This window comes from Piliocolobus tephrosceles, chromosome 18 (genome assembly GCF_002776525.5).
Source record: "Piliocolobus tephrosceles isolate RC106 chromosome 18, ASM277652v3, whole genome shotgun sequence".
NCBI classification, from domain to species: Eukaryota; Metazoa; Chordata; class Mammalia; order Primates; family Cercopithecidae; genus Piliocolobus; species Piliocolobus tephrosceles.
Window position 1 is genome coordinate 54,548,369 of NC_045451.1, and position 25,016 is coordinate 54,573,384.

Sequence of the window (25,016 nt, forward strand, 5' to 3'; positions counted from 1 at the left end):
TATCTCGTCACCTTACACTTTTCTACTATTAGAGAGTTCTCAGTGTTCCTGTTATTGGTAAAAATGTATGTTTGTTTTTTATCTAAGAATGTCAGGTCACAACTTTCCCAGAAAAATCATTTGTTCACACTTTTTAATTTGTACATGGTCACTTGCACACATTGCTAAGCCCCAGGATGTTCGCATCTATCTGTTGGATGCTTAGACATTTCTATCAATCACACAGCAGATGCTGTTCAATCAGAATCCTTGGCTTTTTTTCCCTGACTTTTTGGATGGAATGGAGGGCCAGTAAGGGGTTCTGTCCGCAGTGCTTCAATTTCTAGTGGAGTCACTTGGACAGCGATTGTCCTCCCAGGACTGATCAGTACTCATGTAAGGTAATGACCTGTTCTCACAGTGTTTATTCCATCAGGTTTTCCCCATTACCTCGGTGCAGAATTGCTGTGGCTTAGATAGACGTTCAGAGAGCAATCCCAGACCACCTTTTACTACTTTTGACCCATAGGAACGCTTTATTGTTCCAGGAACTTCCACAAGAGTTCTACTCTGACCTATAGCTAAAATTTGAACTTTGACCTGAGCCCAGAATACTAACAACTCCTCAGGGGAAGCTGAGTTCTTCCACAGGGATTTGAAATAGCTCCTGGGTATCTCAATTTTGTCAGGAAGCCAGATATATTTTCATAGTTCTGGGCATGTTCAGCTTCTTAAGACAAGTTTTGGCTGATATTTATTAAGTAGATATATGTTTCTGTATGTATTTTGAATGTAATTCTCACACAACTGCCTTGAAGAAAGTGAATGCTTTTAGTATGTACATTTTGCAGAAAAACTGAGTTTTAGAGAAGCTAAGTAACTTGTCTCAGCTTGCAAGCAGTATAGTCAAGAGCTTAAACCCTGAACTTTTTGATCAAAACTCTAATATAAACCCTAAGCTATACTGCACATTTTGGAATTTCAGTTCCTCTCTACCTTTGTTCTCTCAGCATAGGTGAAACCTGGAGGTAGCTTTTGGGTTATAGAAAAAACTTTGGTCTTTTGGACAAACTTTTGAATTAAACAAAGTTAGGCAAAGTGCTGGTGCTGTCAATTACTAGATATTCTATACTGTACTTCTCTGAATCTCAATTTCTTTATTTATTAAAAGGAGATGCTAGTACATGTCTTATATGTTTATTAGCAAGATTACATATGTAAGTGTGTGTGAAACTCTTAGTAAATAACTCATGTTGCCATCAAATCTTATCAGTAAATACTCATTTTTTTCATTTTCTTCTCAGATGACTTAAAGCGATCTGAATATTCTTCAGGGTATACTGGAGTCTTATGAGTTCAGGGATCTCTTCAAAGACCAAGAGTTCTCATAGTGGTGATATCTTTCTCATTACTAAAGATCAAAAATTATTTTCTTGTGAACTCTTCTCTGATACTTTAACCAAAAACTTGACTTTCTCTCTATTCCAGGGACTGTGATGATTATTCTCATACTAGTCTCTCTCAGTAGACTAGATTGTTTGAGGACAGGATGTAGATTATGTGCTTTATTCCCACTAACTAGCACAAATTGTGTGCTACATTGTGCCCAATAAGATTTTTTGCAATAGTGACAATCTATTACTGAACAACAAATTTTAGAATTCAAATTTTAGTTGTCTTTAATTATATGAGCTCTAAAAAGATAAATGTAGATGTTTAAATCTCCAATAAAAGATCTAGATGTTTCTGATTGGAAAAGACCCACAAAATATGTTTTGCTGCAGAATCAACTTCATGTAAATGACTGAAAAGGGAATTTCCCATGTGCCACTCCGTAAAGCCTGTGCAAGCAGGATGGTATACCATCTGAAATCAAATTCACCCATTGTTATCTAGTAGGATTCTCTCTGGGGCCCAGGATAAGATAGAAATGGTGGAAATTCTCTTTGACACAAGGTATTAGAGGCATCAGAGACTAGTAACCACAAAATGCTGTTTTTGGAGGGACATTGCACTGGGTGTTTTATCTTAAACCTTATCCCCTCTTGATATTTATCTTGAGAATGAGTCAAATGTGATATCTACAGCAGGGCCAAAATATGCCATTCAAGCTTGAGGCAAAGAAATTACTTGCTACTTCCTTGTCTTATATTAATGTTCTATCTAGAGGCAGATCATGAGTACTTTGATCCTCTAAGTAATCCATATTATAAAGCTAAAGTAATCAGTTAATTTGGTAAAATTGGTACTTCCAAATTTATTAGAAAACATAATAAAGGCATTTTATGATGACAGATGATTAATATTAAGAAAATGAATGATAGTGTGATTTAATTTTCAATATTTTAAAAATAAGAAGTTTATTAATTATTGTGGCCAAGTGATCAGTGCAAAATGCCAGATAATTTAATTCTGAAAATTCTTTTGGGAAACTGCATTACCTGCTTTAGCTCTCTTCATTGACAGCTAATCTATTTTGTATGCCTTAGCCTTGAAGCAATGATGAAAAATATATTTACTCTTAACACTTTTATTCATATGAAGTATTAGAGGGATTTCAAAGAAGCTGGGTTTCTCCCTGATGATTAAGATTCTGTTATTCTATTTTTTTAATGTTGGCACCAATTAACATATCATTGATAATGACTTAATTAAAAAGATATATTGGTTTCTAGATTAGAATAAATAGACAATGAAGGAGATAGCTTTTCACTCTTGATGTAAAGAAATCGTGCTCATGGACTAGAAGAATTAATATTATTCAAATAACCACACTTCCCAAAGCAATCTATAGGTTAAATATAATTACTGTCGAAATGCCAACATCATTTTTCACAGAATTAGAGAAAACAATTCTAAAGTTTATATGGAACAAAAAAGAGCCCAAATTCAAAGCAATCCTAAACAGAAAGAAGAAAAGTGGAGGCATCAGATTGCCTGATTTTGAACAATACTCCAAGTATATAGTAACTAAAACATGATAGTGGCATAAAGAAAAAGGGACACATAGATCAATGGAACAGAATAGAGAACCCAGAAATAAAACTCACAGTTTTATAGCCAACTGATCTTTGAAAAAGTCAACAACAATATACAATGGGGAAAGAACATCCTTTTCAATAAACGATGCTAGGAATATTGGATTGCCATGTGCAGAAGAATAAAACTAGACCCCTATCTACCACCATATAAAAAATCAAATCAAGTTGGATTGAAAATTTGAATGTAAGACCTGAAACTTTAAAAATACTATAATAAAACCTAGGAAAACTCTTCTAGACATTGATCTAGGCAAAGAAGTCATGACCAAGACCTTAAAAGCACAGGCAACTAAAACAAAAACAGACAAATGGGACTTAATTAAGCAAAAATGCTTTCACACAGATATGGTCCTGCTGTGTCACCACCCAAATCTCGTCTTGAATTCCCACGTGTTGTGGGAGAGGCCCAGTGAGAGGTAACTGCATCATGGGGGCAGGTCTTTCCCGTGCTGTTCTTGTGATAGTAAGTCTCACAAGAGTTGATGGTTATTATAAGGGGGAGTTTTCATGCACAAGCTCCTTTAACCTTCTGCCATCCATGTAAGATGTGACTTGTTCCTTGCCTTCTGCCATGATTGTGAGGCTCCCACAGCCATATGGAACGTGAGTCCAATTAAACCTTTCTTTTGTAAATTGCCAGTCTCAGGTATATCTTTATCAGCAGTGTGAAAACAGACTAATACACATACATCAAAAGAAACAATTAACACAGTGAACAGACAGCCTGCAGAATGGGAGAAAATATTTGCAAATTATATCATCTGACCGAAGGGTAATATCCAAAATTTACAAGGAACTCAAACAACGAAAAACCACCAAATAATTACATTAAAAAGTGGGTTGAGGACGTGAATAGGCATTTTTCAAAAGACAACAAAGTAATGGCCAACAATCGGCTGGATGCGGTGGCTCACACCTGTAATCCCAACACTTTGGGAAGCTGGATCACTTGAGGTTGGGAGTTCGAGACCAACCTGACCAACATGGAGAAACACAGTTCCTACTAAAAATACAAAATTAGCCGGGCGTGGTGGCGCATGCCTGTAATCCCAGCTACTCGGGAGGCTGAGGCAGAAGAACCACCTGAACCTGGGAGGCAGAGGTTGCAGTGAGCCGAGATCGCACCATTGCACTCCAGCCTGGGCAACAAGAGTGAAACTCCATCTCAAAAAAAAAAAAAAAGAAAAAGAAAAAACATTCAATATCACTAACCATCAGGGAAATGTAAATAAAAACTACAGTGAGATATCATCTCACACCAATCAGAGTGGCCACTATTAAAAAGAAAAAAATTAACAGGTGTTGGAGAGGATGTGGAGAAAAGGGAACTCTTGTACACTATTAGTGGGAATGTAAATTAGAACAACCTCTATGGAAACAGCTTGGAGATTTCACAAAGAACTAAAAATAGAACTACCATATGATCCAGCATTCCCACTACTGGGTACCTACCCAAAGGAAAAGAAATCATGGTATCAAAAAGACATCTGCACTTGTTATGTTTATTGCAGCACTATTTGCAATAGCAAAAATACAGAATAAACAAAAGTGTCCACCATTGTAGGACTGGATAAAGAAAATGTGGTGTATATACTTAATGGAATACTATTCAGTGATCAAAAAGAATAAAATCATGTCTTTTGCAGCAACATGGATGGAACTAGATGTCATTATCTTAAGCAAAAGAACTCAGACACAGAAAGATAAATATTGTATGTTGTCACTTATAAGTGGGAGTTAAATAATATATACACATGGAAGTAGAGTGTGGCATGATGGACAATGGAGACTTGAAGTTTGTAGAGGGGTAGAAAGAGATGGATGATACGAGGTTGCTTGGTGGGTACAATATGCATTTCTCCAGTGATGGATACACTGAAGGCCCTGACTTCACCACAATGCAATATTATCAGTGGAGTAAAGTTGCACTTGTACCCCATGAGTATATGCAAAAAATATGCAAAAAAAAAAGCTTTAAGCTCAAAACACTTAAACATAAAAATAAGCATTTTATATTGATTTTGGGACTCAACCCTATCATTAAAAATGAGATATTGATGAAAATTCTAGTATAATGTGTTAAAAGTACAAAGGCATATTCTCCCATGTAGAAGTCCAGAGAGAAATGGAAGAGTCCAGGCAGCTCCATTACCATAAGATAGCAAGTTTGTTCCCATTTTGCATCATTATCCAAGCTCTTGACATGCATCCTCACCCTTTGGTCCAAGAGAGTTGCTGAATATTCAGTCATATATATATTTTTTAATTTTATTCTGAAATAAGGAGGTTAGGTAGAAGGGGTAAAATTTGCAATCTTCCTTTCCCATGAGGACTGTTTTTGGACTACTTTTATACCATTTTTCAGAACATCAAATTGGCCATAAAGCTTTTAGTTGGGCATGTTGCAGAAAGGAAATAGAATTAGGTGTCTTTGTTACAGCTATAATAATTAAAATAGTAAACCTGACATAGTAAATAAATTAGTAAAAACTGCAGGTATTCTAAGAGCTTCTTATGTGCCAGGCATTAATCTAAGTGCTATCTGTACTGTTTCTTTCATTTAATATTTAAAACAATCATTTTTAAATTAGGAAAATGAGGCCCAGAGAGGTTAAGTAATGTGTTCATGGTCATATAACAGTGGCAATATCAAGTCTGAGCTCAGATTGTTCCAGATTGTATTGCTTTTCTAAAGTAATAATAGATCAGCAGAGCAGAATAGAGATTCCATGAATGGGTCTGTGCATACATAATCGTTCAATATAAGATAAAGCTGTAATATGGCCATGATGGAAGACAGTATGGAGCTTTGTCAGAAAATTAAAAATAGAACTACCATATGATGCAGCAATACCATTTGTGGATATATGTCCAATGGAAATAAAATTAGTATTTCTAAGAGATATCTGTACTTCTCTGTTCATTGCAGCATTATTCACATATGGAATAAGATATGGAATCAACCTAAATGTCCAAATATCCACTGATGTATGAACAGATAAAGAAAATGTAATGTGGGGGTTGTATGTGTGTGTGTGTGTGTGATAAAATAGTTATTATTCAGTCTTAAAAAAGGAAACTGTCATTTGTGATACCATGAATGAACCTGGAGGACATATCATAAGTAAAACGGATTAGACAGAGAAAAACAAAAACTACAAGATTCCATATATATGTGAAATCTAAAAAAGTTGAACTCATAGAAGCAGAGAGCAGAATGGTGGCTACTGGGGGCTGAAGTGTGGGGTGGAGGGAAATGGGGAAATTGTTGGTCAAAGGGTCAAAAGTTTCAGTTAGATAGGAGGAATAAGTTCTGGAGATTTATTCTACAGCATGGTACCTGTAGTTAATACTAATGTATTGCATACCTGAAAATTGCTAAGAGAGTAGATTTTAAACATTGTCACTACAAAAAAAGATAAGTATGTGACATGATAGGTATGTTAATTAGCTTGATTTAATCATTGCCCAATGTTCACAGATATCAAAATATCATCTTATATACTATAAATATATATAATTTTCATTTGTCAATTATACCTTAATAAGGCTGGGGAGGAAATAAAATTGTCATAAATTCATTAGAGAGAAAATTATAGAATCATGATAAGAGAATATTGATTTGTTATTTAGGAAAAAACCAAATTCATTTCTCAATTCATACAATTAGATAAATTTTACATTAATTTTTTAAAACTATGAAATACTTGAATAAAATATATAGATATATGTGATCTAGTACTGACTCAGCAAAGAACTTCTGATCATCTGTGTGAGGAATAAGATGCAAAAGAAAAATTTATTTGACTTTAAAACCATTGTCCAAAAAAATAAGAAGAAAACGTAAAGAACAAGCAAAGAAAATGTAAAACAGAATGTTGAGAACAAATTTTTAATTTGGTACATAAAATTTTTATTCAAATCTGAACACACTAAATATTGGAAAAAAATCACAAATAATAGACAGGAAACATAAACACAAATGAATAACCAACATAGGAAACATTAAATATGAAAAAATATCCTGTTATGTTTCACCTATCAAAAATTAACAAAATAAAAAAGCTGATCTTTGTTAGACTGTAGTATTCCTATGTATTGATAGAACTAATTTCAGAAAAGCGATTAAGCAATATGCATCAAGTCTCCTGGAAGAATCTATACTTTTTGACCCAAAACCTTGACCTCTTAACCCCAGTTTGTGAATCTAAAAATATAGTGATATATATTTTAGTGATATATATCACTAATATATCACCTCTTAACCCCAGTTTGTGATAAAAATATATCACTATATTTTTAGATTTTAAAAATATTTTTATTTAAATATTTTTAGATATATTTTTAGATATTCACTATATTTTTATATATATAAAGAATTATACAGAATTATAAAGGATTAATTTCAATTGTATTTAGCATAGCATTATTCGTTAGGCAGTGCTATAGTAAGAATATATGTACTGTATAGTAACAGTATAAACAGTATAACGTAGAAAAGACTGCTGGGTACAGAGCCAGAAGTCAGATTCCACCACTTACCAGCTATGAGACCTTGAGAGAGGTCTCTAACCTCTCTGATTTTAGCTCTAAAATTCACATAATCATCATCATAATAATGATCCCTGCCTCACAGACTTATCATTAGGGTAAAATATTGATGTATGCAATGGTACTTAACAGTAATTGGTACAAAAAGTTGTTATTTGAATTAGTATAATTATAATTTTTTATAATGATGATTATTATGGTAGATACATGGGATGGGCTTTTATTCAGCCATAAGAATTGTGTTCTTAAAGTTCGATAACATGAAATATCTCAAATAAAATGTTGAGAAAGAAGCATGTAAATACTATTATTATTATATAGTACTATTTTTCTATTTTAGTCTATGTTATATTTAGAGATTAAAGATTGGAAGGAGACTTATGAAAATATAGATGGCTTTTATATCTGGGATTGGTGGAATTATGAGTTATGTAATTCACCATATCAACAGACAGAAGAAGAAAAACGATAGAATCATCTCAGATAAAAAGCATGCATTTGGCAAAATTCAACCTTCTTTCATAATACCTCTCAGCAGACTAGGAAAAGAAGAGAAATTCTTCAAACTCATATATGGCATTTTTGAAAACCAACGACTAACATCATACTTTAGGAGTGCAAGACTGAAGATTTTACCCCAAAGATTGGAAAAAAGGCAAGAGTATCTGCTCTCACCACTGCTATTCAACATTATACTGCAAGTCCTAGCCAGAACAGTAATGTGAAAGATAAAATTTGTAAAAGACACACAGACTGGAAATGTATAAATAAAACTGTCTTGATTTTCAGATAATATATCTATGTAGAAATTCCAAATAATCTGTATTAAAAACAGTAGATCTACTGAGTTCAGCTAAGTTGTAGGATATAAAGTCAGCAGACACACAAAAAATTCTATTGTATTTCTATTGGCTACCTAAACAATTGCAAATTGCACTTTTATTTAAAAGTAATATTTAAAGTAATACCTTCCAAAAGGAACTACTTAAGGGTAAATCTCATAATGTATGTGGATATTCTGTATATTAGAAATTATACAGTATAAATAAACATCAAATAAAACTTCAATAAATGGTGAGATATGCCAGACTCATTAATTATAAAACTTAATATTCAGCCAGGTGCGGTGGCTCACACCTGTAATCTCAGCACTTTGGAAGGCCGAGGTGGGCAGATCACAAGGTCAAGAGATTGAGACCTTCCTGGACCACATGGTGAAACCCCGTCTCTACTAAAAATACAAAACTTAGCCGGGCGTGGTGGTGGGCGCCTGTAGTCCCAGCTTCTTGGGAGGCTGAGGTAGGAGAATCCTTTGAACGCAGGAGGCGGAGGTTGCAGTGAGCCGAGATCACGCTACTGCACTCCAGCATGGCAACAGAGCAAAACTTCATCGCAACAACAAACAAACAAACAAAAAACCTTAATATTCTTAGATATATCAATTGTATCCCAAATTGACCTATGTTATCAACACAATACCAATGAAAATGATAGCAGGATTTTTTGTAAGTATCACCAAGTGGATTCTAAAATTTACACTGAAAAACAAAGGGGATAGAAGAACCAAATAAAAAACAACAAAATTGGAGAACTAACGTTGCCTAATTTCAATTCTCACTAAAAAGCTAGAGTAGTAAAGACAGCAAGGCGGTGGCAATGGGTAGATACATAGATAAATGGGAAAAAATAGCCTAGAAATAGACCAATACATATATAATCAACTGATTTTTGACAAATATACCAAGGAACTATCAATGAATCTTTCATAAACTATTCAGTGAACTGTTAACCTTAGTAATGAGATTCAGAACATAAAATTAAGTACGCAGTTCATTAAAACTCAAAGCTTGAGGATAGCCATCTGGGAGCATACACTCCAACTGGACTAAATAATATATAATTAACAGCAGTGGGGTTCTAAGGAAAAAGGAAGATGCAGTTATTAAAGTGCTTACAAAGAATTTACCTTAAAATAACACAAGCTGCTGGGCATGGTGGCTCATGCCTGTAATCCCAGCACTTTGGGAGGCCAAGGCGGGCAGATCACCTGAGGTCGGAAGTTCGAGACGCGCCTAACCAACATGGAGAAACCCTGTCTTTACTAAAAATACAAAATTAGCCAGGTAGTGCATTCCTATAATCCCAGCTACTCGGGAGGCTGAGGCAGGAGAATCACTTGAACCCGGGAGGCAGAGGTTGTGGTGAGCCAAGATGGTATCATTGCACTCCAGCCTAGGCAACAAGAGTGAAACTCTGTCTCAATAATAATAATAATAATAATACAAGTGATTGATAGGTTACGCATTGTTCTTTGTATCACAAATTTCATGTACATAAAGATAATGGCTAAGGCAGCCAGTCAGGAACAAAATGCCTTTAAACAATTTTCCCTGGTCAAGGGTTCAGCATGTAAGAGGTTATTGAAGTTTCATACTCCTGTCTCTCTGGGCCTGATAAATACTGCAAACTTCACGTAGCTTAGACTGCTCTGAGCTACTTTTCTTTTCTCAGAACAAATGGTAGTGTTTTCAAAAAATGTTGCTGAAAAAATTGTACATCCATATTAAAAAAATAGGAATCTCAACCTATACCTCACACCATTTATAAAAATTAACTCAAAGTAGACCCTACATCTAATTGTAAAACCTAAAACTCTAATAAAACTTTTATCAAAAATCCTAGAAGACATTTTTTGATTGTAGGTTAAGCAAAGGTTTTTTAAAGATAGGACACAAAAAGCATAAACTATAAAAGAAAACATAAATAAATTAGACTTTGTTGAAATTAAAATGTTCTACTCTCTGAAAGTCCCCGTTAAGATAAGACAAGTCAATACTTGGAAAAAATATTTGCAAAAAAATCTGATAAAGGACTAATATTCAGAATATATAAACAACTGCCATATTTTAACAATAATGAAACAACCTAAAACAAAATGGGCAGATAATTTGAATGAACTTTTCATTACAAAAGAGATATGTGTCAAATAAGCACAAGAAAATGTGATTAACATCAATAGACATTAGACAAATTCTAATGGAAAACAAAGATACCATTACTCACATGTTAGGCTTTTTTGTTTGTTTGTTTTTGGAGACAGAGTCTTACTCTGTCACCCAGGCTGGAGTGCAGCAGTGCAATCTCAGCTCACTGTAACCTCTGCTTCCTGGGTTCAAGCAATTCTCCTGCCTCAGCCTCCCGAGTAGCTGGGATTACAGGTGCACATCACCACGCCTGGCTAATTTTGTATTTTTAGTAGATAACGGGTTTCACCGTGTTGGCCAGGCTGGTCTCGAACTCCTGACCTTGTGATCTGCTGCCTCGGCCCCCCAAAGTGCTGGGATTACAGGTGTGAGCCATAGTGATCAGCCAGAAGGGCTATTTTAAAACAAAATGGCAATATAAAGTGTTGACAAGAATGTAAAGCAACAGAAACTCTCATATATTGCTGGTGGGAATGCAATATGCTGCAGACACTTTGAAAAACTATTTGGAAGTTTCTTCAAATTTTAAACCTATATTTACCTTCTTATCAAATCAAACTGGCCCAGTGCAGTAAGGCCAAACATCCACACTGAGGTTTGCAGTGGGAAAAAAGAGTGTGTTTATTTGTAGGGTGCCAAGAAAGGAAAATAGAGAAGTTCATGCTTAAGACTCAACCTCCCCAGTGACTTGCAGGTCGGATGTTTTAAAGCAGGGATAAATTTCAGGAAAGCAAAAGTTACAGACAAATTTGTAAATCGGTACCTCGAGGTTACACATTGGTTTGGCCTGAAAGGGCAGGATATCTTGAAGCAGGGGCTTACAGGTCATAGGTAAATTCAAAACTTTGCTGATTTGAATTTGCTAAGGAAGAGAAGCTTTGTTAAAAAATTTGGGGTCATCATAAAAGACTGTTAGCTTTGGCTCATGGATGTGACTTTTTCCAGTCCCCTCAGAAAGACATTTACAAGAAACAGTGGTCACAGTTCAGTCCTCTGTTCCCTTTTATCTGAGGCCTACACGCCAGTGGATCTGCCTGGAGGGAATCCGAGTTTTTGGAAAACAACTCAGGGGTATTTGTTAAGGTGTTTTCTTTTGTTTTCATAGAGACTAACATCACATGATTCTAACTTCCTTGGCTATTTTAAGCTACGATTACCTTCTTGCTTCTCAAGCTGCTCATTTACTTCTCAGAGCTCACTAGGTGCCTGGAATTCCCTTTGGAGGAACTCAAGATTTTCCTTTATTTCCATGGTTAGTGTGGGAGTCCCACAGCCCTCTAAGGGCATCCCTGCTCCGTCTGAACCTTATAACTGAGCAATGTTCTTCTTAGGTATTTACTCAAGAGAAATGAAAACGCATATCTCCATAAAGTCTGTTAGGCAAACAATTACAGCAGCTACAGTTAAATATCCAAAAATTGGAAACAATTCAAATACCATTACCTGCTGAATGAATACACAAATTGTAGTATACTCATATCATACAGTATAAAAGCTATAAAAAGAAATGTTCTACCAATATACCTAGCACCATGGACAATCCAAAAGCAAAATGCAAAATGAAAGAAGCCAAACTGAAAAGGTAAAATACTGCATAATTCGACTCTATGTGACTTTCTGTTAAAGGCAAACACTAGGTATAGGACAGACCAGGGGTTGCCAGATGCTGGGAGTGGAGAGAGATGATGAGCTACGAACGTTCATGAGCAAATTCTTTAAGACGAAAATATTTTACACATTGATTGCAGTGGTGGTTACATGACTCCATACACTATCAAATCTCAAGAATGGTACAAACAGGAGTTATTAATAATTTTACCACTCACTAATTATTCCTCAATAAAACTGACTTAAAAACAGCAACAAACAGAATCAATGACTTTAGAAGAATTCAGATTGGCACAGTCTTATAGAACCTTGGTAGCATTTGAATTCCTTGTGGTAATTGCTTCATGCTTTTTCAACACCTCTTACATCCCACTGATAAAAGGATTTGGGATAGTGAACTATTACGTAGAAAGAAGTTTATTCAGCTTTAGATGCCTAACATCTAAAATAGAACTTTCAATCTCCTTCACTATGAGGTCAAGGACATTGAGTCTGCTTTATTTTTATTTAGTGACTCACAAAATGCTAAGAAAATGTTGCTTAAGTTGAATGAAATCGAGAAAAATCCTGTGGACTGGTAAGTTTTGCACAGTTGTTTATCTTTGTTTACTAAACAATTCTGGATCTGAGTTGCTTTGGAACTCTGCAACTCAAATGAGATGTGGTTTATTTTCAAAAAGCGCATTTTACTATCGATAAGTATACCAAAACATCATGTTGTATACCCTAAACATATACAACAGAATCTATTTTAAAAAATAAAGCCTGGTGATTCTCAACCTTCAGTATCACCATTGATCATCTGAGGTAACTTCTAATACGCTGATGCCTGGGCTCCAGGACCTAAAATTGGCCTGGAAACTTACAGTTTTCACCAGTTTCCCAGGTAAATCTCATGCAGGATTTCCCAGGTCACACTTTGAGAGAATACAGCCTTAAGCTATCAGTAAAATTCATGAAAGGCAGGAAAAATAGGCCAGTTTGCCTTTCTTAAAATATGTATCTGGTTTTGAAAAAAAAATTTATTTTAATTTTTGTGGGCACATGGTAGGAGCATATACAAATTGGAGACATGAGATGTTTGGATACAGTATGCAATGCATACTTTACAATCAGGTCATGTAAAATGGGGTATCCATCCCCTCAAGCATTTATCCTTTGTGTTACAAATAATCCAAATATACTGTTTCAGTTATTTTAAAATGTACATTTAAATTTTTACTGACTATAGTCACCCTGTTGTGCTATGAAATACTAGGTCTTATTCATTCTTTCTATTTCTTTCTTTTTTTTTTTTTTTTTTCGTACGTATTAACCATCCACACCTCCCCTCCACCCTCCCACTACCATTCTCAACCTCTGGCTAACCACCTTTGTACTCTCCATGTCCAGGAGTTCAGTTGTTTGAATTTTTAGACACCACAAATAAATGAGAACATGTGATATTAGTCTTTCTGTGCCTGGCTTATTTTACTTAATATAATGACCTCCAGTTCCACCTATGTTGTTGCAAATGTCTGGAACTCATACCTTTTTATAGCTGAATAGTACTCCACTGTATCTATGTACAACATTTTGTTTATCCACTCTTCTGTTGATTGAGTTTTCTTCCAAATTTTGGCTGTTGTGAACAGTGCTGCAACAAACATGGATATGCCATTATCTCTGTTTGATATACTCATTTCCTTTCTTTTCTTTCCTTCCCTTTCTGTTCTCCATAGTGCTTGTACTAATTTACATTCCCACCAACAGTATATGAGGGTTCCCTTTCCTTCACATCCTTGCCAGCATTCGTTATTGCCTATCTTTTGAATACAAGGCATTTTAACTAGGGTGAGATAATATCTCATTTTAATTTTGATTTGGATGTCTCTGATGATCAATGATGTCGAGCAACTTTTCATATGCCTGTTGGCCATTTGTATGTCTTCTTTTGAGAAATGTGTATTCAAATCTTTTGCCCATTTTAAAATCAGATTATTAGACTTTTTCCTGTACAGTTGTTTGAGCTCCTTATATATTCTGGTTATTAATCCCTTGTCACATGAGTACTTTGCAAATATTTGCTCCCATTCTGTGGGCTGTCTTTTCAAATTGTTGATTGTTTCATTTGCTGTAAAGGAGCTTTTTAACTTGATGTGATTCCGTTTGTCCATGTTTGCTTTGGTTGACTGTGCTTTTGGGGTATTACTTAAAACTTTTTTGCCAGACCAGTGTCCTGGAGAGTTTCCTCAATGTTTTCTTATAGTAGTTTAACAGTTTGAGGTCTTAGATTTAAGCCTTTAATCCATTTTGATTTTATTTTTTTCTATATGGCAAGAGATCAGAGTCTAGTTTCATTTGTTTGCATATGGATATACAGTTTTCCCAGCACCGTTTCTTGAAGATACGTCTTTTCCCCAGGGTATGTTCTTGGTACCTTTGTCAAAAATGAACTTACTATACATGTGTAGATTTGTTTCTGGGTTTTCTACTCTGTTCCATTGGTCTGTGTCTGTTTTTATGCCAGTACCCTGCTGTTTTGGTTACTACAGTTCTGCAATATAATTAGAAGTCAGGTAATGTTATTTCTTCAGTTTTGTTCTTTTGCTTAGCATAGCTTTGGCTGTTCTGGGTCTTTCGTGGTTCCATGTAAATTGTAGGATTGTCGTTTCTATTTCTGTGAAGAATGTCATTGGTATTCTGGTAGGGATTGCATTTAATCTGTAGATTGCTTTGGATAGTATGGACATTTTAACAATATGATTCTTCCAATCCATGAACATAAAATATCTTTCATTTTTTGGAAATCTTTCATCAGTGTTTCATAGTTTACATTATAGAGGTCTTTTACTTCTTTGTTAAATTCCTAGATATTTAATTTTATTTGTGGCTCTTGTAAATGGGTTACATTTTGATTTCTTTTTCAGATTGTTCACTGTTGGTATACAGAAATGCTACTGATTTTTGTGTTTTGATCTTCTGTCTTACAAATTTACTGAATTTGTTTATCAGCTCTAATAGTTTTGTGGTGGAGTCTTTAGGTTTTTTTTCAAATATAAGATTATATCATCTGCAGACATGGATAATTGGACTTCTTTTTCAATTTCGATGACCTTTATTTCTTTCTCATCTGATTGCTCTAGCTTGGACTTCCAATATTATGTTGAATAACAATGGACAAACTGGGCATCCTTATTGTGTTCCAGATCTTAGAGGAAAGGCTTTCAGTTTTTCCTCATTCAGTATGATACTAGCTTGGGTCTGTCACATCTGGGGTTTATTATGTTGAAGTATGTTCCTTCTATACTCATTTTTTGAGGGTTTTTATCACGAAGGGATGTTGGATTTTATCAAATACTTTTTCAGAATCGATTGAAATGATCATATGGTTTTTTTCCTTCATTCTTTTGATATGATGTATCACATTGATTGATTTCCATATGTTGAGCCATTCTTGCTAACCAGTCTATAATAAATAATCTTTTTAATTCGCTTTGCTATTATTCTGTTGAGGATTTTTGCATCAATATTTATCAGAGATATTGGCCTGTAGTTTCCTTTTCTTTTAATGTGTCTTTGGTTTTGGTATCAGGGTAATACTATTCTCATAGGGTGAGTTTGGAAGTATTCTCTTCTCTATTTTTTGGAAATGTTTGAGTAGGATTGGTATTAGTTCTTTAAATGTTTGGTAGAAGTTGGTAGTGAAGCCATTGGATTCTGGGCTTTTTCTTACTGAGAGACTTTTTATTATGGCTCGGTCTTGTTACTTGTTATTGGTCTGTTCAGGTTTGGGACGTCTTCCCGGTTCAGTCTTGCTAGGTTATATGTGTCTAGGAATTTGTCTGCTTTTTCTATATTTTCCAATTTATTGTCATGTAGTTGCTCATACTAGCAACTAATAATCCTTTGAATTTTTGCAGTATCAGTTATAATGTCTCTTTTCTCATCTCTGATTTTATTTGTATCTTCATTTTTTTTTCTTAGTCTGGCTAAAGATTTGTCAATTTTGTTTAACTTTTCAAAAAACCAAGCTTTTGTTTTCTTGATCTTTTGTATTGTTTTCTTCATTTCAATTTCATCTATTTCTGCTCTGATCTTTATTATTTCTTTTCTTCTATTAATTTTGATTTTAGTATGCTCTTACTTTTCAAATTCTTTAAGATGAGTCATTAGTTTTTTTTAATTGGAAGCATTCCTTCCTTTTTGATATAAACGCATATAGCTATAAACTTCCCTTTTATTACTGCTTTTGCTGTATCCCATAGGTAGTGGTATGTTGTGCTTCCATTATCATTTGTTTCAAAAAACATTTACAGTTTCCTTCTTAATTCCTTCATTGGCCCACTGGTCATTCAGAAGTACATTGTTAATTTCCATGTATTTATATGGTTTCAAATATCTCTTGTTATTGATTTCCAGTTTTACTTCATTGTGGGCGCAGAAGATGCTTGATATTATTTCAATTTTTTTTGAATGTTTTAAGATTTGTTTTGTGACCTAACATACGGTCTATCTTTGAGAATGATTCATGTACTGAGGAAAAGAATATGAATTCTGCAGCTGTTGAATAAAATGTTCTGTAAATATCTATTAGGTCCATTGGTCTATACCACAGATTAAGTGTGGTCTGATGTTTCTTTGTTGATTTTCTGTCTGGAAGATCTGTCTAATGCTGAAAGTGGGGGTGTTGAAGTCTCTCCAGCTATTATTATATTGAGGCCTATGTCTTTCCTTAGCTATAATAATATTTACTTTATATATCTGGATGCTCCAGTGTTGGGTGCATATATATTTAAAATTGTTGTATCATTTGCTGAATTAGCCCCTTTATCATTATATAATGACCTTCTTTGTCTCTTCTTTTGTCTTGAAATCTATTTTTTTTTTCTGGTATAAGTATACCTACTCTTGCCCTTTTGTGGTTTCCATTGGTATGCAGTATCTTTTTCCATCCATTTATATTCAGTCTATAAGTTTCTTTATAGGTGAAGTATGTTTCTTTCTTATAGGTAATAGATCATTTTTTTTAAATCAATGAAGACACTCTATGCCTTTTGATTAAAGAGTTTAGTTCATTTACATTCAATGTTATTATTGGTAAGTAAGCACTTAATCCTGCCATTTTGCTATTTGTTTTCTGGTTGTTTTGTTGTCTTTCTTCTTTCCTTCTTTTCTTCCTGTTTTCCTCTTAGTGAAGATGATTTTCTCTGGTGATATGACTTAGTTTCTCGCTTTTGTGTGTGTGTGTGTGTGTGTGTGTGTGTATCCATTGTCTGTTTTTTGGTTTAAAGTTACCATGAGGCTTGCTAAAACTATCTTATAACCCATTATTTTAAGCCGATAACAACTTAGCACTGTTTGCATAAACAAACAAGCAAAAAGAAAGCTAATACATTAATCTATGCCTTAACTTCATCCCCCTACTTTCTAACTTTTTATTGTTTCTGTTTATTTCTTATTGTGCTATGTCTTGAAAAGTCATTGTAGTTGTTATTTCTGATCATTAAGTCTTTCTACTTAAGAGTAGTTTACACACCACAGTTACAGTGTTATAATATTCTGCTTTTCTGTGTACTTGTTGTTACCAGTGAGTTTCGTACCTTCAGAAGATTTCTTTTTTTTTTTTTTTTTTCCAATTGAAGGTATTCCCTTTAGTCTTTCTTGTAGGACAGGTCTGGTGTTGATGAAATTCCTCAACTTTGTCTGGGAAAGTATTTATTTCTTCTTCATGTTTGAAGGGTTTTTTCAGCAGATACACTATTCCAGGGTAAATTTCTTTTCCTTCAGTACCTTAAATGTGTCATGCTGCTCTCTCTTGGCATATAAAGTTTCCACCGAGAAGTCTGTGCCAGACAGGTTGGTGCTCCACTGTATGTTATTTGTTTATTTTCTCTTGCTGCTTTTAAGATTCTTTCTTTATCTTTGACTTTTTGAGTTTGATTTTTAAATTCCCTGAGGTAGTCTTTTTGGGGTTGAATCTGTATGGTGTTCTGCAACCTTCCTGTACTTGGATATTGCTATCTTTCTCTATGATTTGGGAAGTTCTCTGTTATAAACCCTTTGAGTAAACTTTTTACCCCTATCATTTCTCTACTTCTTTAAGGCCAATAACCTAGATTTGCCCTTTTGAGGCTGTTTTCTAGATCCTGTAGGCATGCTTTATTCCTTTTTTATTCATTTGTCTCCTCTTACCATGTATTTTCAATTAGCCTGTCTTCTAGCTCACTGATTCTTTCTTCTTAATCAATTCTGCTGTTAAAATACTCTGATGCATTCTTCAGTATGCCAAGTACATTTTTCAACTCCAGAATTTCTGCTTGATTCTTTCTAATTACTTCAATCACTTTGTTAACTTCATGAATTCCTTTTTTTGTTTGTTTTTTTGAGACAGGGTATCACTCTGTCACCCAGGCTGGAGTGCAGTGGCATAATCTTGGCTCACTGAACCTCTCCCTCCTGGGTTCAAGTGATTCTCCTGTCTTAGCCTCCCAAGTAGCTGTGATTACAGGCACTCACCACCATGCCTGGCTATTTTTTTGTGTGTGTTTTAGTAGAGATGTGGTTTTGCCATGTCAGTCAGTCTGGTCTTGAACACCTGACCTCAAGTGATCCACCCACCTCAGCCTCCCAAAGTCCTGGGATTACAGGTGTAAATCACCATAATTCCTTCTCTATGTTCTCTTAAATTTCTTTGAGTTTCCTCAACACAGCTATTTTGAATTCTCTGTCAGAAAGGTCACGTGTCTCTGTTTCTCCAGCATTGGTCCCTGGTGGCTTATCTAGTTCATTTGGTTAGGTCATGTTTCCTGGATGTTGTTAATGCTTGTAGATATTCTTCAGTGTCTGGGCATTGAAGAGTTAGGTATTTATTGTAGTCTTCTCAGCCTTGGCTTATCTGTGCCCATCCTTCTTGGGAAGGCTTTCCAGATATTCAAAAAGACTTGAATGTTGTGCCCCCTTTTGGGGACACCCTAAGCCCAGTCACTCTGTGGTTCTTGCAGACTCATAAATGTACTGCCTTGACGGTCTTGGACGAGATCCAGAAGAGTCTCTGAATTATCAGTCAGAGACTTGTTCTCTTCACATATTTTTCTCAAATGAATGAAGTCTCTATGTTTGTTCTGAGCCACCTGGAGCTGGAGGTGGTGTGACACAAGCACCCCGGTGGCCACCACCACTAGGATTGTGATGGATCAGACCTAAAGCCAGAGCAGCACTGGGTCTTTCCCAAGGCCTGCTGTATACACTCCCTGGCTATGGCCTATGTTTGTTCAAGGCCCTGAGGATCTATAGTCAGCAGGTAGCAAGGCCAGCTAGGCTTGTGTTCTTCACTTGTGTTCTTCCCTTCAGGGTGGCAAGTTCCTCCAGACTTCAGGTGTGTCCAGATGTGCCATCTGGGAGCCAGGGACTAGGATCAAAAACCTTAGAAGTCTACTTGGTGTTCCATTATACTGCTACTGAGTTGGCTTCCAAACCACAAGATTCAGCTCTTCCCACTCTTTCCTCTCCTTTCCAAAGGCAGACGAGCCTCATCCCATGGCCACTACCACCATAGGCCCAAGGGGAGGAGTTAGACTGCCCCCAATGTGTCCATAAGGCCCAAGGTCTCTTCAGTCAGCTTGTGAGGAATGCTTCCTGGCCTGGGACTCACCCTTCAGGACAGCGGGATCCTCCCTGGCCCAGGGCAGGTCCAGAAATGCTGTCCAAGTGCCAACTCATGTCATTGGAGACCCCAAGAGCTCACTTGGTGCATTAACCCCTGCGACCAAGCTGGTACCTAAGGTGCAACACAATTTCCCCTTTACTTTTCCTTCTACTTTTCTTAAGTGGAAGGAGTCTTGCCCCTTAGTCACCACAACTGGGAATGTGCTGCATCTCACCTGAAGCTAACAAATCTCAGAGTCTCGCCCAAGGTCCATGACATGGTAACTGGGTATCACTGCTGATTATTCAGGAACCAAAGGCTCTTCAGTTAGCAGGTGATGAATCTTGCCAGGACTGGGTTCTTTTCTTCAAGGCAGCAGGTTTCCTTCTGGCCCAGTGTGTATCTAAAACTGTCATCTGGGAGCTAGGGCCTAGAAAGGGGGCCTCATGGCTCTGATCGGTGTCCTGTCCTGCTGGGGCTGAGCTGGTATCCAAGATGCAAGACAAAGTCCTCCCCATTCTTTCCTTTTCTCTCCTTTCTTCAAACAGAGGGAAGTGGCCTGTTTTGAAGCCATGAGCTATTCAGCCTGGGGTTGGGGAGAGGTGAAGCCAGCATCCCTTTAGCTGCCCCAGTTGGTGTCTCAATAGGTCACACGCCCTTTTATTCTACTGGCCCTGGGCCCAGTTCAGCACTAAGACTCTCATAAAAGTTGTAGTCCTTATGGCCTAGACAGACTTTCGAGTATATTTGGAGCCCCAGAGCACTTTAGCCTGCAGTGGCAAGGTTTGCAGGAACTCAAGTTCCCACAGCTGGAGTCAATGATTCCCCTCTGGCTAGCGCTGGTTTAAATGCGCCCTCTGTGAATGGGAATCAGCTGAGTTTGGCCTAGTTTTCCTTTCTACTATTACAGGACAAAACTGAGTTCAATGCTTCACAATTGCTGCGCTCTTCTTCTCCCCAGTGGAAAAAATATGCTCTCTGCACCACATGGCCGCTGGTCGCTGCCGGAGGATGGAGGAGGGGGTGATGTTGGTCATTCAAGACTGTTTTTCCTACCTCTTCAGTGCCTCTTTCAACTGTATGAAGTTAAAACCAGGTACTGTGAATCTCACCTGATTTTTCCTCTTATAAAGGTGGAGGATTTTTCGTTTGTTTGTTTATGTTGTTGTCGTTTTTTCTTTCTTTTTTTTGTAGATAGTTGTTCAATTGATATTCTTGTGGAGGGGGAGACAATTGGGGGAAATTTTATTCAACCATCTTGTTTTCCATTTTGCCTTTTGAAAGGTGAAGTAATTGCATTAAAGTTGTTTAAAGAAGATAAAAAGATGAAAGGAGTTGAAAAATTTTTAACATGGCCTATTTTTTAAATCTTGTATTTTGCAAATGCGAATTATTTATTTTATTCTTTTTCTCATTTTAGTTCATCTTTTAGTAGCAACATGACTAAGTTAAAAACATGGCTTAAGAATTATTTATCAAGATGTGGAAACCAGTAACAGTAATCATTTTTAATAACATGATCAATGTCCTTACTTTCTAACATAATGTTATTAAGATGTTAAGTTATAAGTAGGAATTAGGTGGGAAATTAGTACGTGAAAGACTCTCCAAATTTACTTCCTAGAATTCTGTATTTCAAAATTTCATGCAGGTAGTAATATACATAAAAATCCAACTGAAATAGAGAATATTGATCCTCTTAAAAATATATCCTTTTTTACTATCTTTATATTAATTATGCAATAAAAAGCTTCCTCATTTTGTTATTTGGCATAATTTTAAATATCTAGTCAACCTATTAGAAATATCAGAAACATTTCTATTCTGATCCCATAGCAGTTTGTGAATTCCTCATTACCTTGAAAATTTTGATCTGAGCAAAGCAAAAACTCCAAGAATTAGGCCAAACAAGTGTGAAACTGACTACTGGCTATCCCCTAACTCAGCCTTTCACAAACGGCCTGTCTTCCACGGTCTGTGAGGGTCCAGACAACAGCAGCTCTATCGAGAGACTTCAGAGCTGAAACATTGAATGAAAGCCTCTGTGTGGTGGAGAGCTGCAGCACTGATTAGAACAATGGCATGTCAGTTTCTCAGGCTTAAGATGTTGTAATTATTAGAGATAATTGGGCACGTGTAAATGTTGCAGCTATTTAAGCCTTCCCATTTCCCAATCTTAGCATCTTTTATTCTTAGGGAAGATTTACCTCACACATTCTTTCTAGAGGCATCTTCCATACTTACACTGAAACAAAGCCTCTGGGGTTGTGAACAACATTTGGAGGAGTCCATCATTTGTCTCCAGAGAAGGCCAAAGTGTTCCATCTCAATTGTATAATGTCCTAGAGGTACCCTAGACAGCAGCATCTCTGCCTAAAGTTTCTGTACTTGTAAATTAAAAAATAAGAGTGTGCAGAGGGTCATTATTCTTCTCTGTACCTGTTTCTCCCAGTTACAATAATTTTTGTTGTCTAGCAGAGCAGAAAAATAATATATACAGTGAGCTTCGGTAACATACTGAGCTGTCAGCATTAGGAGTGTTTGCTAGACAATGGTACCTTGCTGCTGTTGCATATTCAGTAAGAATGGAAGAGAGAGCGCCTTTATGTGTAATACCACTGTCTTCCCTGTTATAAATGCTTCACAGAGAAGTGTACCCTCCTATGTGGGCTGGGTGACATATTCCAGGTTGTATCCAGTCCCTGACTTCAAAGTCCAGTGACATGGTGACTGCTTTCACATTATTTTATTTGAAGCCACTTACCATGCTGGCTGGAGTTGGTAAAGCAGCTACCATTACCGTTAATGGCAACCCATTGGAATTCATTTTTTTCTTTCTAATCCTGTTACATGGCTAGGGGTGGTCCACAGATGGCACAGTTGCAGAATCTTGAGCATGACCTAGTGTGCTCACACTTGGTTGTTTCAAGAGCTTGTACAAGATAGGGATTCCCTGAGATTCCTATTTATACATCTCTATATATCAAATGCATAGATAGGCCTACTGATTAGGAATCTCCAGAGCATGATTCCAGTGTGTAGACAGGTTTTGGAATCACCTCACCAAGATAGGATAGGTTAGTGTGGTTGCCTATTACTTGTACTCCATTTTCACATATTGACCTTGTCAATCTGTTACTCACATTATTACCATGAAAAATGTCTTGACATTTTTTCCTTCAAAAAAATTTTAAAAAACTATGTCTACCCCTTTATGTTACTTTTACCACCATAGTTATGGGTCTGGATTATTGTATCAGCTACCTGCTTATCTCATTGTAATTTTCATCTTTTACATGCATATCATCTTTCTTACATATTTATCATAAAGCTCATTTGATTGATGGCATAAGATTACACTGTTTATATTGCTGCCATAGTAGGTGTATCCACCTAGGAAGAACAAATAAAGGGTGTAAACATTCATTCTGCTTCCCATTCCAGGGCATCCATATGTCACTATCAGTTAGGATCGAGTTTCTGGGCTTAAAAGCAGAAAATGTGGGTAAAAGTCCTGGTTCTGTTGCTTATAAGCTTCATGATCTTGGTCTTCCATTTTCCCATCTGTAAAATAAAGATGCTGAGCAGTGGTTCCCAAACTTGGCTGTGAATCAAAATCTGTTAGGGAGCTTATTAAAAATATAAGTTTCCAAGTCCCACTGCAGGCATAAAGATTAGAATTATCACGTGTGGAGACCTGGAATTTATATATTTAATGGGCTTCGCAGGTAATTGTATGCATTTAACTAAACTTTGACTCTTGTTCGGGGACCTTTGGATGAGATGACTTTTGACATCCTGTCTAGATTTAATAATCTATGATTCTAGGTCAAAGAAATAAACAAAGGATATATTAAAATGAATAGCATCTATTTCCATGATTGGCATATATTAGACATTTTGTTAGTGCAAGTTCATTCATTAATATGACTATAACAACAGCATCACACATTAAATGTGCCAGACCTTTTTTCAGGCATTTTAAATTGCACATGATCTCATGTAATTCTAATAGCTGTTCTTCCAGGTAGCTGCTAAATAGTGTTCTTTCTGAGATTGCATAGCATTTGGAAGAAGGAGGAGGAAACCCACTTAATACCCTGCCTGGCTACCATCAACTGACCCTGATTAATCCTTCCCTATTCATGGATGATTTTCACACCTAGATCACTTTATTCCTTCTTGTCACCATTCCTGGCAATTTCAACATCCAAATGAATAATCTAACCAACATTGTTACCTTTCAGTTCCTGAACTTCCTCACTTTGGTAAATGTTTTCTCTGCCCTATTTCAGTTACCTGCTTCCATAGTCAAACTCTTGACCTTGTCATCACAGGTAACTTCTCTAATTCTTAAGCCTCAACTTCAACCACTACTTCCTCTAACCATTCTCCTACTTAATTATATCCAATCAGTCTTCAACTTTATCAATGCATCATTAAGCGAACCTACAACTCTCTCACCCTCAGTGGCTCCTCTCATTTCCTCTTGTCACTTTTTATCAAACTTAGATTTGATGTCCCATAATTGCAATTAGTTCCTTGTAACTCTTCTCTATGTACTGTATTAACTTGTTAGGCTTGAATGTTGGTTAAATGCAACTCTCAAGCTTACTCTGTGCCTGTACTCAAAATACACATTGCTTGGGAAAAAGTCACAAAACCATACAAACCAACATCAATGTAAATGTATGACCTAAGATTTATTTAGATGCATTATGTGTAATTCTTCTTTTACTTGTTGCTGTCCCTGCTTAGCAAAACCACCATTGCATACCTTCTCTCTCTCAAAACGTTTATACCTCACAACCCCAACTTGTTTTCAGCTGATGTCTTTACCTCGCAGTTCCTTGAGAGAACAGAAGTTTCCAGAGTAATCAAAGTATTTATACTCTTAAATACCTTGTAGCTTCCACTATCTCCTCTGTTTCACATCATCCATCTTCTCTTCTTTTCTGGAGAGTAGCTTACAATTCGCCTATCGGTGTGCAATAGTAGTTCCTATCTTTACAATGAACATACACACAAATATCACACAACCCCTGTTCTGCTCATTACCTTCCCATTTTAACATTCTTTAAAATATCTTGAAAAGTTGCCTGTGGTTGCTGAATTCATTTCCTTAGCTCATGTTCCCTTTCATGCCACTCCCAGTGGTCTTTGCTTTTACTACTTTATAGAGACAGTTCTTTGCAAGCTCACAAAGGATCTTCTTGCCATCTTTCT